General features: G+C 38.3%; 1 protein-coding gene across 4 annotated transcripts in view; it reads left to right on the top strand.

The window, feature by feature from the left end:
- Positions 1-12,024, top strand: part of MAP3K4 (mitogen-activated protein kinase kinase kinase 4) — a 111,842-nt gene that overhangs the window by 592 nt on the left and 99,226 nt on the right. The gene's annotated exons all lie outside the window — the stretch shown is intronic.

Raw genomic sequence — 12,024 nt, 5'->3', positions numbered from 1 at the left:
GGGGGCTGGGAGCGGAGGGCAGCACCCTCCCCAGCAGCGAGCTTCGGAAGAGCGGCCGCACCGAAATTCCTCTTTCCTGGACGAGGGTGGTCCCTCCCCTCCTCCCCATCCGAGGAAAGGAGGCGCTCGGCCAGCGAGTGCGCGCTGGCTATTTCCCCGCGCTCTCCAGCTTCCCTCCTTTTGGCCGCTCCAGAGAACGCCCGCTGTCTCCCCGGTGAGAATCTGCACGTTGAGTGTGTAGACCGGCTGCTTGCTTTTTCTGGGGGCCTTTACCGTCCTTCGGCGGTAGCATTGTGCAGGTTGTTGCTCACACGTGCAACATAAAGTGAGGACTGATTTGTCTAAAACTTTGCTACCGCAGGGAGCTCTAAGATGAAACTTTGGTACCCAAAGCATTTGTCGCATTCAATTCCATAGAAACTCTGTTAGCTACTTTTATGTCTTTATTTTTTTGATTGGGAGAACAAACTCATCATGATTGAAAATTTCCCTCTTTTTACGTGCTTAAGCTTGTATGTTCAAATGTCTTCTTAACTCCCTGTCCTTTGCATCCCGGAGTAAACTTGCAAACTGCTGCCCCCTGTCCCCTAGAATGAAAATACTTCATCTGCTCCTCTTGCATCTTAAGGTCTTGCTCTCTAGTTCTAGGAATGAGGCAGTGAAGTGTTCGCTTTATTTTTCCTGCTTAAAGAAAATTTAAATCTGTAACTGTAGTTAGAACTGAACACAGGAACCACATTCTTACTTAGTATCACCCAGTTGACCTCAAATTTGTTTTATAAGCTGTGAAGACAGTCGTTGCTTCTCTTTTAATTCTAAGATAACTTCTGTGAGCTTTTAAGGAACAACTTCTGTAAATGGTAATGGGTGTAATGAGAGTTCTTTTGCTCCTTTTGAACAAATCTAACATTTTTAGAATTTTTTTCCAGAAAGTTTATTACATAAATTTGTTAATGGGTTCAGTTTTTGAACAATTTTGACTCCTTTGAGTTTTTCTTTGAAAATGATAAATAACACTTATTAAATGCTTCAAATAGGCCATTGCCTTTACTTTTGTTAATTCACTTAATCCTTACAGCATCCCTATGAGGTAGATACTATTATTCTTTTACAAATGAGGAAACTGAGGCACTCAGGTTAAATATCGTGTCTAAAGTTTCACAACTGGTTATGAACAAAGGTCTGGCTGCACAGGCCATGTCCTTAACCATCAGGAGAATCCATTATCCTAATGGGCAGATCAGAAGTTATAATTCTGTGTAACCATTCTCTGGGGAAAAAAGGACATGAACATTCTTAGGTACAAGAGAAATGAAAATGTGCTTCTCCAGTAGAAGAAATTATTTCTTCTACAGGGAAGAAGTGGCTGCTTCTCCAGTGATAAAAAGAAACCTTGATTTTTATTTCAGCCAGCTTTCTATCTTTGTTATAATAAAAATAGGTCAGGATAATGGGCTTCATCCAACTTTAAGTGAACAGCAGTGTACGGAACAAGAAGATCTTAGAAATATTTTTCTTAGCAACATTGCAGTTAATTTTACAATAGCAAATCTGTAAAGCAGATTGACAGGGCTGTTATTTTCTCTTTTTTATGCCTTCATTGTTACTACCTCCTCTTGGATATGCAGAGCTGACCTCTGACAAACTTATTTGGTAAAAGATGTTGTAAGGGTTATCCAGTTTGTTTATTTAAGCCTCTTTTGTGTTTTGACCATTTTAAAGAAACTGAGTGTGCGTATTGAAAATGTGCTGAATGCTACCTGGAGACCAAAAATGTCATGATTTGTGATACCAGGTTAACTGGTTTTGCCACAGACCAGAATAAAGCTCTCACTGCCATTTCTGTCATGTATTTTATGTCTGTGTCATTGATTAGGAAGGTTGTATTAATGCACAGGTCTTTTGTAGAATTCAGGCCTGTACATGTTGGCCTCCAGAGCTGTGCTGCAAGTGCACTGCTGTGGCAGATGCCAGCCAGCCCAGCACATCTGCTTGGTGTGTGCTTTCCTCCTGACGCGAGAGTTATGCAATGATCGAACAACACAAAACAGGTTGAGAAGTGATAGTCTATTATGGTTTTTCAGCTTATTGTCAGTTGTGGATACTTGTCCTTGTTTTTGATAAATCATGATAAAGATAGAAGTTATTGCTCGTGATTAAATTTTGAAATAAACATTCCTTATAATTTCTTTTTCATTCTTCTGGGTCAGTTTTAGGAAGATCCTGAGGTTACTAGGAAAGCTATTAAAACTAAGTTGGAACAATTCACCTTTGTGATTTTTTTGGATCCGTACACTTAAAGCACAGAATAAATTGGATGTTAAGGCTGATATAATGACTTTCATTTAGAAATTTATATTAAAAATAACTTATTGTTCTCACTGACCTTATAAGTACATGTCACATGATTTTAACTTTTTTTTTAAATGGATGACTTTATTATTTACTTTATATAATATGGCTCTTTTGAGTTCATTTGAAGAAATGTATTTCATTATTTTAAAAGTACTTGGATATCATCACTCCAGTGTGATTTGATCTCTCTCAACTTGGATGCCCACTTTGAGCCTGCGTGTTTCAGTCTTGACAGTGGATGTCACCTGTTCTCCCTGGCAAAGGCAGCCTTCTGGGGAGCTCTGCACTGCTGGTGCAGCATCAGGATGGGCGTGCCTTTAGACCACTGTGGCAGTGGATAGCGTTGGTGGGGTGGCTTTAGGCAGAAAGGAGGAGTTGCCGAGCAGCAGTAACAAAGGGCTACAGTGATGGCAGAAAGTTCATGTTTTGAAGTAGGGACGATTTGATTCCCAAGAGGACTTTGTGGTTCCCTTTAATTGTTTGTCATATGTCAGGAATTGCTCTGCTTCCTTCACATGTGCTCTTTTGGTGTCCTGCAGATCTTGTTCTGAGCTCTGCTAAAATGTGGGGATCTAAAGTTCTTGACTGCTTACTGGATACATTTGCCTTAATAACTTCCTGGTGCTTAATAATTCCTCATTCCTCAATAATTATGTTTTTACTCACAGCAGTCTATTGACTCAGCCTTTTCGTTGGACCAGGTGGTGTGTATGCTGTTCAGAGTTTCTTTAATGTTGCCTGTCATAGGCTATAGATGGTAGTTTCTTTAAGGAGAAAATGGAAGGGATATCAGTAAAGGAGACTGGCGGATGACTCTGTAGGTCTTTATAAGCTGGCAGTTCCTTGGCAGGGTCATCAGGGTCCAGGCGCTCAAGTGCTTGGGCTTATCAGGGCAGATACCAGCATTGTCTGCACCCCAGTTAGTCACTGTATTCTCTTGCTGTAGAAGGCCAAAGGATGATTAATATTGATTGGTACACATGACATTAGCAAGGGAAATGAGTTGAGTGATCTTAGTGACAAATGTTAGCAGACCAGCGAGGTTGGTTTGCTTCCCTGTCAGGTACGAGAGGCAGGGTGACCAAGACTTACTCTACAGTTTTATTTTCTAGACCTCACACAGGCTGCTTTTTTTCCTCTCTTGTCACAAATGTCCCTCAGTTGGTTGGATTATAGTGTGTTTATTTTTAATCTTCAGTCTTTAATTCAATTATAATAAATCTTGTGTCTCCTGCTTTAATTTGGGATATATTGTACCCTTACCCTTAAGACATTTGTTTAAAAAAAACCAAACTTCAGTGGTATAGTAGGTTTTTACTAATGGTAGGGCTTGGAGGATCACTTGATTGTATCTTTTGGCAGAGATTCTGAAGAAGGTGTGGCAAACATGTCAGTGGCTAGTACTGTCATAAAGTTCTTTTTGAATATTGTTTTCAGGAAGGATCGTGCTGATATGTGTTTTTTCTGGATTTAAGTCATAAAATTAAATTTAAGATTTTAGAATCATATCAGAATTCTGTGTAGCTATTAAAAACTATGTTTTTAAAAAATATTTGGTGACATGGGAAAATGCTAATGGTATCAACCCTTTCTGGGGGTAGGACTGGAGTATCTATTTTTCAAAAGGTTCCCAAGTACTTGTGGTATATACATACCCACCACTGTGTTCAATGAAAACAAGCAGACTATAAAACAGTATTTGCAGAAGGTGGCAGCCAAAATTTGGGGTGGCTGCCCAACTCGTACATTATGTCTCCATCTCTTATGTCTGTCCCACCTCTCCATCTTCCTTCTCCCCTATTTGGAGGAATCCCCCTCTTGACTCTAGCTGCAGGGTACAAATTGGAGCTGCCCTCCTCTTACAGATCTGGCTGTAAGGATGGACACTTGACCCAAGCCAATTCAGTTCTTTCCTGGAACTTTTCAAATTGGAGCTAAGAGGGAGAAATGTTCATTTTGATAACTGAAGTATATACTATTAAGTCATGACCCTAGAGCTGTCTCCCTGAAGCTGTCGTCAGTCTCGTAGAGAGATAGTCTATCTCAGATTGTGGAGTTTACCCCAGAGAAAAGCAGAGGGAATGAAAGAGGTTTGTGACCAGTGGCCCCATTCCTCCTTTTTTTTCCTCCAAAGAGACGGGATCTCACTATATTGCCCGGGCTGGATTCAAACTCCTAGGCTCAAGGTAGCCTTCCCTCTTGTCTTCCCAAATAGGTGGAACTACAGCTGTGCTCGACTGCACCCAGCCAGTTGCCCTTTATGCTAGATTCACCCCTGTTTTTCCTTTGATTTGATGTGTGAGCTAATAAATTCTCTATTTGTGCTTAAACTATTAATTTGAGTTAAGCTTCTTAAAATCCTAATATTCTGTATGCTCCCATTAAAAAAAATGTATGGGTTTGAGACCTGCCTGGGCAACAAGACCTCATCTCTACAATAAATAAAAAAATCAGCCAGGCATGGTAGCGCATGCCTGTAATTCCGTCTACTTGGAAGGCTGAGGCGGAAGGATTGCCGGAGCCCAGCAGGTCGAGGCTGCGGTGGCCGGGAGCGGCCACTGCACTCCAGTCTGGGCGACAGAGTGAGACTCCAACTCAAAAAATAAATAAATAAATAAATAAAGTGTATGTGCATAGAAGAAAAAGATTGAAAGGATACACATTAATTTTTTCTACAAGTTTTTATAATGAATTTGTTACATTTTTATTTTAAAATAAAAAGCGAATTATAGAGCCCAAATTTGTAACTAGTGCATTTATCATTCTAAGTCTCCTTACATTGAATTGTTACTAAAATTGAAATTGATGAGATTCCATATGTCCTATAAAGAGAATATTATTGCCAAGTTTTAAATGAGCTTAAATTTGATTTCATTTATTTTTTATATCTCTTAACTATTTGAGCTGACTACAGGGAGCTAGTTTCTTCAGTTATTTAATTCTTGGATAATAGAATTTGTAGATTAGAAACAACTCCCACAATAACAAGAAACACAAGGTTTGCATTATGGCGATCTTTTATATTTGTAGGGCTATTACTTAAAATATATGACTGTGTTCTCAGCATGTGTATTATGTTAAAATGCTTTCCCCATTTTAAGAGGGATATTTGAAATGGCTGTATTTGAAAAAGAACATTTTTGGAGTTGGTTTGTTGTATGTATAAGTATTTAGTTCTTATTGCAAAAGCTGTGGTAGGTGCATTCTTAGACCCCTGCAGGCCTCACACTTGTATATTGGAGTGCTGTTTGCCTTTATTTACTCACTAACTGGCAAAATGAAGATTTGTTTTTGACTTACATGTATGTTCATTTTTTTGTCTTTTGCAGTCCTCAGTGGAAGCATTTGTCTCATGGGCCATATGGATGCCACAGATTTGTAAATTAGCAGGGAGAGCTGTTATGAATATATTAGTCAGTCAATCAAAAACATTTATAAATGGATTTTATCTCAGAAGAAATAAACCTTCTGTGGAGAAAAGTAGATACTAAGCTTTAAAGTTGATTGGATTTGATGTTTTCAGTGGAAGGTTTTTTTTGTGTGTGTGAGCAGGCTGTTTGACGATACTGCTGAACTGTAGAACTTTCTGAATAGGGATTGCTAGAGGACAGCAGGTTTAGAGGTGTCAAATTAATGGAAATTGCCTACCTTTTAAATCTTTCAGTGAGGAAGTTTTGGAAGATAATTTGATAATACATTAGTTTTATTTTAAAATCCCAAAGTCTATTTATGCAGAAATATAAAAACATAGATATAACCTAGTTTCCTCAGAATTTTTGGAGTTGTTTTGTTGTATGTGTAAGTATTTAGTTCTTACTCAAATAAAGATTTACACATTTCCTAACCCAGTCTTATTAGGTGGTGGAACTCTTAATGATCATTTCTACCAACTTCCCAGCAAGAAGAGCTTAACACTGGGAGGTGACTTGGAGACATCTGGGCCACGCTTCTCATTTCAGGGCCTAGAGAATTTGCAGCTTCCCAGCTCACGGTTTGGGGCTGAGGTCTGTAGGCCCTTCTGCCCTTGGCTCTTCTTCCCTTGTCCTCGCATCCTGGTATGCTCCTTGGGTCGGGTCCACAGCCAGGGTCTTCCAGCCACCTGCCTTACCTAGCACTGCTTCAGCCCAAGCTCACCTGTTCAGTTACTTGGCAGCTGTGGAATGCTGTATATTTTCTGGATTAATTAGATTTTACAGAATTGAGCAAGGATGAAATGTTTGTCTTCAGGAAAAAAATGCTAAGAAAAAAATCTGAAGTCTCCCAAAACTCATTGTATACAGCTTTTCCCCCCATGAAACTTTCTCTCTCAGTCACAGAATAAAGAAGAGCCAGTGCTCAAACCTTTTTAGATATGTTATTATCAGTGCTGAGTCTGTAGATCAAGCAGGTGGTAAGGTTCTAATTTCTGTTCCGTGGTAGTGATTTTGAAACTGGTTATGATTGTGACCTACAGTAAGCAATATATTTTTACAACAGTAGGTGTGTGCTGTCTAACTGAAACAAAAAAATTATGAAACAATATTTGATCTTTTGATATATGATACACTCAGATAATTCTTATTCTGTTTTTTTAAAAAATTGTTCATCGTGACCTACTAAATTGATTTACCCATAAATGAGTTGCAACCCTCATTTTGAGAAACATGGGTTTACCAATAATAAAAAGGATGCTGCTGTTCTTTGTACCTTGTCCCTCGAGACTGAGTCAGGAGAACACGTACAGTACTTATCCACTGAATGGTCAAATGGAACTTTGAAGGAGCTAGGCATGGTGAGAATCCGAATCCTTCTTCTTTGAAAGCAGCCTTGGTACCCAAAGGCGAGAGTCAGATCGTGTCTGGCCTTGGCTCTCAGGGTTGTTCTCTTAGAGGCTTGTCCTTAAAATACAAGAATTGGGGAGATCAGTTTAAAATTTAGGATTAATTTCAGAGTAAAATTGGTGTTGGAATATGTGCATTCCTGATCTATATTAAATTTTTTTCACATAGAACAGTCCGTAAGAAAAAAAAAAAGGAACTCCTTTTTTCCTGATATATATTTGTGTGCGTGTGTGTATGTGTATGTATGTATGTGTGTACCCATACACACACATCCACACCGCATATACAAACGATATACATGTCATCTGTCTGTTAGGGTACAGCAGTCTCACTCCAGGTGTTCCCTCAAGTTATTGCTTACTGTAGAGTCAGCCTTGGCATCTCCCCCTCTCCCTTCTGTTTATGTCCTTGGAGCCCGTGTAGTTTGCCACAGTTTGCAGTGATACATTTGTGCACGTATTTGTATTTGTTTATTGTCTTCGCCTCTGTTATACTCCATGAAGGCGGAGACTTTGCCTGTTTTGCTTACTTTTATATTCCAGTTCCTGGCACAGTGTTTGACAGTTAGTAGGCTCGCAGCCAATACTTGTTGGTTGAAGGAGGCAGTTAATATATTGCTTAGAGCATAGGTTTTGGTATTTTGGTATTAAACAGGCTTTGAATATTGCCTTTATTTATTTATTTATTTTTGAATCAGGGTCTCTTTTGTCCAGGCTGGAGTACAGTGGTACAATCATGGCTCTCTGTAGCCTTGACCTCCTGGGCTCAGGTGATCCTTCCTTCTTAGCCTCCTGAGTAGTGAGGAATACATGGTGTTGCACCACCATGCCTGTCTAATTTTTTGATTTTTTTTGTAGAGGTGATGTTTCACTGTGTTGTCCAAGCTGATCTTGAACTCCTAGGCTCAAGCGGTCTTCTTGCCTCCGTCTCCCAAAGTGCTGAGATTACAGGTGTGAGACACTGGGTCCAGCCTGAATGTTACCTTTTCATTACTAACTGTATGATTGGAGGAAGTAATTTAACCTGTTTCAGTCTGTTTCTTCATTTGAAAAGCAAAAATAATAGAATCTACTTACTAGGTTGTTATTAAGATTAAATGAAAAATGCCTCTGATAGAGTGTTTATTATTAGCTATTATTATTACATTTTTCTTTTTCTTGGTTTAAAATGAAAAGAAAGGAATCCATTGCAATTAATTTTTCTTAAAAGCCACCAAATACACATTGAGGCTAGACACTTTCAAAAATAGCTGCAATAATCTTCATAATTTGAGAAACATTTTTTCCCTATGTCGGCAGAAGTCATGGAAATGAAAAAGAGGGTTTTGGGACCTGGCTTTCCCAGATTCCCTCTTTTCCTTTAATTGTGGTTAGTTTTGCATATTGTTCCTACAGGTGTTTGGGATGCTGGCCCTTGGGGTCATGAATCATGCTACTAAATTCAGAACTGTAACACTGCTGATTAAATGACCTTTGAGGTCAATAGGTACAGCTTTCTTTTTCTTGGAAGTTCTTTTTAGTTGTTCATTTAACTTGATGTGTCTTTCTATCTTGGATTAATATTCTTTTCATTTTTAAATGTTATACAATATAATTAAGATTAATATTTTTCAGATTTATCTAGCTGCGCCTCAGAAGAGTGAATAAAATTTATTCACTTAATAAAACTAACTTAGAAATCTCTCTGGTTATAAAAGCAACACATGTCCATTCTGGGAAAATATGAAGACTATGAAAAAGGAAATAACCTATCCTAATTCTATCATCTAAAAGCAGTTACCATTAATATTTTGGCATATTTCAATTCTGGGTTTTATCTGTGTCTGTGTTCTTTCCTATACAGTTTATTTTTATAAACTACCATATTATGAACATTTTCCTATGATAAACAATGCCAGGATGTATTCCTCTTTATGTATGTCCCATAATTGTTTGAATTATTTGATAGATTTATTTATATAACGTGGTTTGTAACATATAATTCCACTTATGTAATTCCACTTATTAGTTATAAGTGGAATTTATATGGTTAAAAATATTTTTGTAAGTCTTTTAGTATTTTGGATTATTTCTTTAGGATAGATTTCTAGGTCATATTTAAAGTTCTAAGGTTCTTGAAGCATGTTGCCACATTTCTTTCTAGAAAGGTACTAAATTATTTCCTTCACATCAGTATGGAAGACAAAATGCACTAGATAATTTTAGTTACAAAGCATGTTGTCCAAAATTGTAATGAGTTGTAGATAAAGAGAAAAGGGAAAGAGTTTCCTTATATATACAGAAAATAAAACATTAATAGTCTCAGTATTCTGAACAAAACCCATGGTCATTACCCTTTGTTGGTTCACTCAGTATAATTCTTATTCCACTTGTTCTCCAGTTTGCAGTCTCAAGAATCCATTTTCTTGACTAGAGTTCTAGAAATCCTGACTCAGTCCACTGGCATCTTCTCAGATTGTTTAAACATGTCATCAGAAGCCTGTACCCAAAAGCACCTGGCACAGTCCTTTCTCCTGGGCTCTAAGACAGCTCTTCTTTGTTGAATATAAGCACTCTGACCTGTAGCTGTTGCAAGTGCTGCCAGGGAAGCAGCAGAGTAAAACAAGACCTATCTGTAGGTGACATAAAAATTTAAAGTGGCTGTGGCTAACTTATTACTGATAATTTTCAAAAGTAAAAGGTCCAGGATTCATTACAAGAGTAAAACAATGAATAAGAATATTTGGTTGTTTCTTTGACATAGAAAACAAGATGAGCGTCAGTCCAAAACATTTTAAGATAAAATATTTATAAACATGATTAACTCTTTCCCAGAAAAAGTAGATATGGATCTAATTGATAAAAATTAAAATGTAATCTTTACTGAGAAAAAAGCTTTTAAATATAACATATGATAGTCCTAATATATGCCAAGAATATACCAAGCATATAGTTAGAATAGACCAAGAGTATGTCAAGAATCTTAAGTAGAGAGTCTTTAGTCCGGATTTTGTCCTAAGCATTTGTGTGTATTAGTGAGACTCTATAGGTGAGTGGCTTGAATCCCCAGCAACAGAAATAAAGCCAATCTCAGGGAGTCGAAGCCAGTTCCTTACTGTGCTTACTGATGAGCAAGGACCAAAGCACAGGGCTAGGAGTTCCGACCCAGCATTTAGTCCCAGGTCAAAGACTGGAGAGAGGGCAGAGGAAAACCAGGGGCCTCTACCAGGGTAGAGTCAACAGGGATCCAAAGGCAAGGTCTTCATCCTGTCTGAGGCCTGAGGTCAAAGGTGAAAGGCAGAATGCACTGGACAATTGAGGAGATGATTTTATCTCAGGGTGCTGCAGTGGGGAAAAATGTTCCTTAATGAGTGTCTTGAAGAGGGAGGGAGAAGACTTGGGGTTTTATAAAACATGGGGATCATTGAGGGAGATATAAGTAGGCCTTATTTCAGAACATGCAAGGGCATAGTGTCCTTTGAGGTTAGCCTTTTCTTGGAACACAAAGGGTGGGGAATTTCTCCCACCCATTGCTCTTTCAAGAAGCACTGGGCTCAGATAAAGTTCAGCCGTTGACACACGTGATGTGTGTCGGTGCCCATCTCAGTTTGCTCTTTATAACATTGAGTATCTTCATTTGTATCAAATAGTTTGAAGTATTTGTTTAATTGTAAATACCTGGACATGATCCTTTATAGCCTCTGAAAATCGGTAAAGAAAGTTTGTTTTTTTTTTTGAGTTGGAGTCTCACTCTGTCACCCAGACTGGAGTGCAGTTGGGCTCCGGCGATCCTTCCGCCTCAGCTTGCCAAGTAGCTGGAACTGCAGGCGCGCGCTACCACGCCTGGCTAATTTTTTGATTTATTGTAGAGATGAGGTCTCACTGCCCAGGTGGGTCTCGAACCCGCGGGCTCAGGCAATCCACTCACCTCAGCCTCCCAAAGGCGCGGGATTACAGGCTGAGCCACTGAGCCTGGCTTTTTTTTTTTTTTTTTAAAAAGAAATTGCTTTTGTCCATGTTTACTTTGGTGCTTTTATTCTTTAATAGACCGCGTTTCTGGTGGCCATGTTTATTTAACTTCGTGACATTGAACTTTAGAGAGTAATATTTTATCAAATATTAGATGCCATCACCTGCAAGATGCACCATAATTTTATATATCCCTAAGGAAAAACACTGCAGTGAAACTATGACACAGTGCTTTTTAAAGTCAGTTGTAAGAGATAGTGATGAGGGGAAAATGTGTGTTTTAATATCAGTGAAAAATAGCCTTGACTCTTGCTTTTAATTAAACTTTTAATGTGGTAAATATGGTAAGGCAAGGCTGTTGGCTTCCTCTACATAATCCTGGTAAATTCACAGAGTAGAAAGAAAGTGGGATAGAGTGGAAAATGAAGTGTAGTGATGTTTATTACATAAGATTTGGCATAACCTCAGTCTACCAGTAGGAACCTCTGTTGTGTAATAACTGTGTCCTGACTCCCACTGAGTGTTTTCTGATATTTTTCCTCTGGGAAGCTGTTTGGGATTAATCTTTTGTCAGACTTGTAGGATGTTTTTATTTCTTTTGCCATTATAAACAGCAATATTAAAAGCATTGTTTTTAGCTAAATCTTTATGTCTACTCAAGATGAGAGAGAGAGAAATATGTATATTTTAAGTTGCACTCTGTTTTATTCTTCACAGAATCTTACATACTGAATGTCTATAAATTAGGTGCTACTTACAAACTGTTGACAGAATGTGGTAATACAAAGATGAAGGGGAAGGAGAGGTCAGCTGATCAATTATGCAGGACCTTGGAGGCTTTCCTCAGTTTTGTTGTTATTGTTGAATATATAATATTTATTATTATATTATATAACACAGAC

This window comes from Carlito syrichta, unplaced genomic scaffold (genome assembly GCF_000164805.1).
Source record: "Carlito syrichta isolate Samal-C Ts95f unplaced genomic scaffold, Tarsius_syrichta-2.0.1 Scaffold304521, whole genome shotgun sequence".
NCBI lineage: Eukaryota > Metazoa > Chordata > Mammalia > Primates > Tarsiidae > Carlito > Carlito syrichta.
This window is presented reverse-complemented; position numbering and strand designations above follow the sequence as displayed.